General features: G+C 40.5%; 1 pseudogene; it reads right to left on the reverse strand.

The window, feature by feature from the left end:
• Positions 1 to 1382, reverse strand: LOC103010020 (solute carrier family 25 member 36-like; annotated as a pseudogene).
• Positions 1383 to 6852: the final 5470 nt, after the last annotated feature.

Here is a 6852-nt window from a genome sequence, read left to right on the forward strand (position 1 = left end):
CTATTTTCCTTCTGTCCACCAAGCTGGCTTCGGTACTCCACGGTCCACTGTATCTTTTGGTCTTCCCTCTTTATAGTACAGCAGCCTGGTGGTGATATCCGTTGAGCAGGTAGACCACTAATTCATAGGTGGCCATCATAATGGCTGTGTTTGGAATCTGTCTCACCAGATGAGTTGTCAGACCACGGTAAAGAGACCCATAGCCTTCTTCTTGAACAAGCAAAGACAGTGTCTGAAAAAAGGATCTAATTTTGTTCCCTCTTCATGCAGTCTTGTTCTTACAACTTCAGGTGGATGTGCTATAGTTGTGGCACACATTTTTGAGGTGGCAGCAGCTAGCATCATTCCCACAAAATTTGATGCTTCTTTTACAGACTCTTCTTCATTTTCCATCATAGAAGCAATCTTACATTCCAGGAGTTTTTACTTAATACTTTCATAAATAACAAAATGGATAACAGTCTCTGATATGCCAGCATATGAAGCAGACACGCCCCTATAAAATCCTCTAAGTCCATCTGTCTGATACACTTTACGGACACACTCAAAAGCGCCCATTTGCTTTTCCCCACGGCTCCTTGCATCAAGCTGTCACCGAGTCTTTATCAGCCAAATGGGGTTGGTCGCTGTGATTGCAGTACAACGAGGTTTAAGTTAGTCCATATTTCTACAGGAAGTGACCTGCGGGTGGGGAGCATGACATGACACGATCTCACTCTTTTCTCGGGAGAAATGTACAGTAAATGCCTGCCATGGCAGCTGAAATCGTGTACCTGGGTAGAATCAGGATCAAATAAACCATTCAACTTTTCCGTGCGGATGGAATAAGCAGCAAAGTATATTGCTCTGGGAGGGGCCACCCCCAGTAAATTGCGGCCTAATCCTCTAAACAGAGAACGAGGCCCTTCTTTTTCCAAGATCACCTTTAGACAATGGAGAGGTCCGGGAGACACTAGTCGATCGACACTGGCTCTAGCCATGGTGTTCAGCTGAACTTCAGGGATGTGAAGTGTCCCAGAAGATGACTGCAGCCGTGTTTTCACAGCTTCCAGTGGACACGTCAGAAGAGCTCCCACTGTTCCACCACATCCTCCGGCGGCAAACAGATGCACCCGCGTGTCCTCCGGGCGCTCAGGCGGGACGCGCATCCGGCCGCCGCGACGGCCGCAGCTTCCGCCCCGGCGCAGGGCTGGAGCCGCTCGGCGCCCCCGTGCCGACGACGGGAACGGACGGCGACGCGGCTGCAGAAGGCGACCCGAGCCGCCCTCCCCGCGGCACTGCAGCCGCGCCGCCTCCCAGTCTGGCTCGCTTTTCATCACCCGCGCTGGAGGGCAGCGCCGAAGTCTCTTCTTAATAGTGTTTTCGGCACTTTTATAGAGCATTTGTGTTTTACCCTCTAAGAATCATCTATTATATATTGCAAACGTGTAGGTGGTGAATAAATAGTAAGTTACCGACTTTTAACTCTTAAGTTTTAGAGTGAGATTTAAAAACTCTAAGTTTTTAGAGTGAGGAAGTGAGGTTTCTGCCCTAGATATACTTGCATGCAATCTGTTTGCTAATGAAATAAAGGAAGGAGGTGGGCATTGGATGAAGTATACCACATGTTCATTCTTTGTTCCTTTAAGACGACTTGGGAGATTGGGATTGACATAGATACACTATTGATACTATGTATAAATTAGATAACTAGCACAGAGAACTCTACTCAGTGCTCTATGGTGACCTAAATGGGAAGGAAATCCAAAAAAGGGGATATATGTCTACGTATAGCTGATTTCACTTTGCTGTACAGTAGAAACTAACACAACATTGTAAAGCAACTATACTCTAATAAAAATGAAAAAATAAAAAATAAAGACATGAATAGTTCAGCTCACCGAATAAATCTTTACCCTGAGAAAAATCTTTAGTAGGGAATTTTCAGGAAGTGCAGACTCTAGGGCACTGGAACCACTCCCTCTAATTATTTTCAAAACCACTGTAAACAAAATTCTCTTGATTTGGAAATGATTCCCATTTCCTGGGGCTTTGTGTTCATGGCAATCAGTTAGAAAGTGAACGATGTAAAGAACACTGCGTTTTTGCTCCATCGTTTATGCATTTGAACATATATGTGACCACAGATTGGAAATAATTGAATGAGTGGATGCCATCAGTAAAAAGCATAGAAGATTATTTGTCAATATCAAAACGAATGAGCAATGACGAGCAGGGGCTTTTATAGGTGAGCAAATGGATTAAAAAAAAAAAAAAAGCTTGTATTTTATTATAAAGTGAATGGATGGAGTGGGGGGAGGGTTAGGATTTCTGACCATCTAATCAGATCTTCAGCCCTAAAACCATATACCCCCGGTCAGACCTGAGCTGATGTCTCTGAGTCCATGTGCAGAACTGAAAAGCTCTCTGCCCCACATCCTGGGCTGCACTGGAGGAATTTTAGTTTAGTGGAAAAAGTGAATGATTGGAAATAGGCTTCTACAAACTTTTATTGTTCTGTAGGTAAACAGAGATAATCGGTCTTCAAAGGTCTTTTTGCCAGCCGGGAACTCAATTATAGTGTAGCTATAATTCCAGAAGTCTCTGCCCTGCACCTACATATTATTCTCTGCACAGATCTTTAACTTTAACAGCTATTCATTAGTTCAAGAGACCTTTGCTGTTATATGAATCACCTTTTGGTGGGTACCGAGAAAGGTATTCATTCTACACAGCTGCTACTTTATTGCAACCCTTCCATGCTTCATTTAAATTACACTCTGACCTTTTGAAAATGGGACAGAGATTTCAAAAGTTTATTAGATATTCTCTGAAAAGCTGTTACCCTGTTTTTGCTTCTTGATTTATAAGGTGTTCTTATTCTAAAATGCAGAAACTCACACTTTAAATGTAGATACTCACACTTAAAAAGGAGATTAGCTATAAATAAACACCACACACACAATACCTTCAAGGGAAAGGACTATAAAACCATCTGTGATGGCTTCATGTGGGCAAGAAAAGCCGAGAGAAGGGACCTGGGGTGGAGGGTTTATTCCATAGGAGGTAGAAGACAGGGCAGCAAGTCAGAGTGAGACCCCTTCTACACAGACTGTTCTTGGCTATCATTTTAAACAGAGGAGTAATGATCCTTGGATTCTAGAGAGGTCTCAGGGTGTAACGGAAAGAATATTATCATCAAACAACAATGTCTAGAGTACAGATGTGATGCCCAGAGAAAGGGTGAGATCAGTGTTGACTGGAGTTCTGGGGGGCGTGGGGGGAGCCTTTCAATGGGCAGTGGGCAAATACGGAGGGAGGGCATAAGCAAGTCATTAGCATATGGGAAGAAATATTGTAATGCTATTTATACCAAAAAGATATAAAAGAAATTAATCTTTGGAGAATGTTTAATGTACACATTTACATTTGATCTGCAAGTCAGGTGGTCATGTGGCTTGATGGTTTCTGAGTTAAGACCAGGCATTCTGCTGGGTCTTATTCTTCCTTTTGCTTCCTTTCTGCATGTTGAGGAGTAATCAGCTAATTCATGCCTGGGAAAGTGGTTTTATGCATTTACATATTTTAAATATGTACACACTGCTATTTTTAAGATGGATAACCAACAAGGACCTACTGTATAGCACAGGGAACTTTGCTCAATGTTATGTGGCAGCCTTGATGGGAGGGGAGTTTGGGGCAGAATGGATACATGTTTATGTATGGCTGAGTCGCTTTGCTGTGCACCTGAAACGATTAACATTGTTAATCGGCTCTACCCCAGTATAAAATAAAAAGTTTAAAAACAGTAGTAGAATATTTAACATACTTTGTAAAGATAAGGAGTGACTGTGAATATCTTTTCTACCACCCAGAGGTTTGCTGCTTATTTTGTGGCAAAGTTAAAACAGTTGGGAACAGAAAGATGAATTGCACATTTTTTTTCTTTTGCAAAAAGACAAGAGCTTCGAGTTGTGGACCTTTCCTATGATGAAAAGTGGCTGTCAGAGTGTGCTACCTAGCAATAATAGATGCACTTAATCCATCCTTCTGTGGCCAATGCAACTTAACATTGGAAAAAAAATAAGGGCTTTTGTCTAATGATTAGTGATGTTAAGCATCTTTTCATGTGTTTGTTGGCAATCTGTACATCTTCTTTGGAGAAATGTCTATTTAGGTCTTCCACCCATTTTTGGATTGGGTTGTCTGTTTTTTTGGTATTGAGCCACATGAGCTGCTTGTATATTTTGGAGATTAATCCTTTGTCATTTGCTTCGTTTGCAAATATTTTCTCCCATTCTGAGGGTTGTCTTTTCGATGGTGGGAATGTAAATTAATACAGCCACTATGGAGAACAGTATGGAGGTTCCTTAAAAAACTAAAAATAGAACTACCGTATGACCCAGCAATCCCACTACTGGGCATATACCCTGAGAAAACCATAATTCAAAAAGAGTCATGTACCACAGTGTTCATTGCAGCACTATTTACAATAGCCAGGACATGGAAGCAACCTAAGTGTCCATTGACAGATGAATGGACAAAGAAGATGTGGTACATATATACAATGGAATATTACTCAGCTATAAAAAGAAATGAAATTGAGTTATTTGTAGTGAGATGGATGGACCTAGAGTCTGTCCTACAGAATGAAGTAAGTCAGAAAGAGAAAAACAAAGACCATATGCTAACACATACATATGGAATCTAAAAAAACAACAAAAAAAATGGTTCTGATGAACCTAGAGGCAGGACAGGAATAAAGATGCAGACGTAGAGAATGCACTTGAGGACACGGGGAGGGGGAAGGGTAAGCTGGGACGAAGTGAGAGAGTAGCATGGACATATATACACTACCAAATGTAAAATAGATAGCTAGTGGGAAGCAGCTGCATAGCACAGGGAGATCAGCTCGGTGCTTTGTGACCAACTAGAGGGGTGGGATGAGGGGTTGGGAGGGAGACGCAAGAGGGAGGGGATGTGGGGATATATGTATACATATAGCTGATTCACTTTGTTATACAGCAGAAACTAACACAACATTGTAAAGCAATTATATTCCAATAAAGATGTTAAAAAAAAAAAAGAGCTTTTGGAAAGAAGCTAGTGCTATGGAGAAAGCATTTTGAAAACGGGTCTTGGGAAATGTTACTATCATTATGTGACTTTTTTGAGGAAAATGGTTTAAATGAATCACTTACAGAGACTTTCATATTTTTATACTTAAAAAACTTGGAAACAGTGTTTAAACAGAAGAGTTTCAGAGCATTTTGAACCAATTTGTTGAAAATAAAAAAAATGTAGCACCTTCCGGTTTGTAAATGAAAACATTTGCAAAGATAGAAATGTATTAGCTGAATTTCAACAAATTTTTGTATGCTTGAAGGAAGAGACTGAAAACAGAAGCTTCGGGGCACAAAAAATGACTTCCTCCACCTGGGTTACAACAGCCATTAAGACTGCATTGGGGAATAGGCTGAATTTAGTAAATTGTAAATTTCGTAAATTGAATAACAGTAAACTGTAGGTTGTTCAATCATGAGGGTTTAATCAAAATTTTCAAAAATAATGACATTCAATTACATTATGGTCCCTAGAATAGCAATAATAATTGCTTATAAAGAACGCAATTTTGTACCTTCAACAAATAATCCATTATTAAATTTCAGTTCATCCTTTTCAAATTTGTATCTGTATCTATTTTGTAGTATACATGGGATATTTACATGTCAATACATGTATTTACATGGGACAATATACATGTAATATGTGTATGATATATATGAGGATAGTACTACATGTATACACATATTTTATAGGTAACTTGTATATGTGCATATCTTTATAATTTACAAGGAAAATATATACATACTTTGAGAGTATGTGCTCAAAACCATTTTTTTGTTCAAAGTTTAGAGACCATGGGTATAGAGGAAAGAATATTTATGGCGGATTCAGAAGACCCAAGTCCTACTCCAAGTTCTGCCGTTAAGACGTGGTACCTCATACAAGTCAGAGCTGATGGGTGAAGAGCAAGGCTGTCCTGCAGAGTCTGAGAGGATTGGGGGAGATATGATTATGTGTGTTCATTGCCTGGCATAGAGCAGACTAGAGCCTCTAACTCATGGTGGCCAATGGAGGGGACACTGAGACCACTTGGCCCATCACTTAATTATCCAGGTGAGGACATGGCAGGAAGAGGGAAGGATGGATTTGCTCCATCTCTTAGGGCAAGTGCTGGCAGGGCCACCACTGAACTCCACCTGTGAGCTCTTTTGAGATTTCATGTTAGTCTGGTGATAACTTCTGATGATGAATTTCTTATAACAACATTTCCTCCAAGGGTCAGCTCTTACGGTATCACAGAGGAGGGCTATGAAATCTATATGTAAACTTACCATCTATATGAGTTAGCTTTTCATATTAAAAGACCACCAGGTTGACATTTCTTGATTTTAATTTCTTCTTCCCACTACCTTTAATTCCCCAGGATGGGAGCATTCTGGGGAGACCAGAAGAACAAACGGTGGGACCCCAAAAGTTCTGGCAGGCTCCAGACAGTATCAGAAACTAGGAAGAGAGTGAGGCATGTGCTTATTGATTAGAAAGGGCCAGGGCTAAAGAATAAGACTAGTCTGAATCAGTGACTCTGAACTTTTGGGGTGTCTTCTGTTCCTTGAGAATCTGATGAAATATATGGGTCATGTCCCTAGAAAACACACATATGAACGTGCATATGATATTTTACATAAGATTCCAGGAAATCACGCAACTTCTGGAGTCTACCCGTTGATCTCATTTTCTGTAAGTTCCAGCTCCGATACTCTGTCCATTTATAAATATTGAGAAGAGGAAATTCCTTTCCTATTCACA

Source organism: Balaenoptera acutorostrata, chromosome 3, assembly GCF_949987535.1.
Source record: "Balaenoptera acutorostrata chromosome 3, mBalAcu1.1, whole genome shotgun sequence".
Taxonomy (NCBI): domain Eukaryota; kingdom Metazoa; phylum Chordata; class Mammalia; order Artiodactyla; family Balaenopteridae; genus Balaenoptera; species Balaenoptera acutorostrata.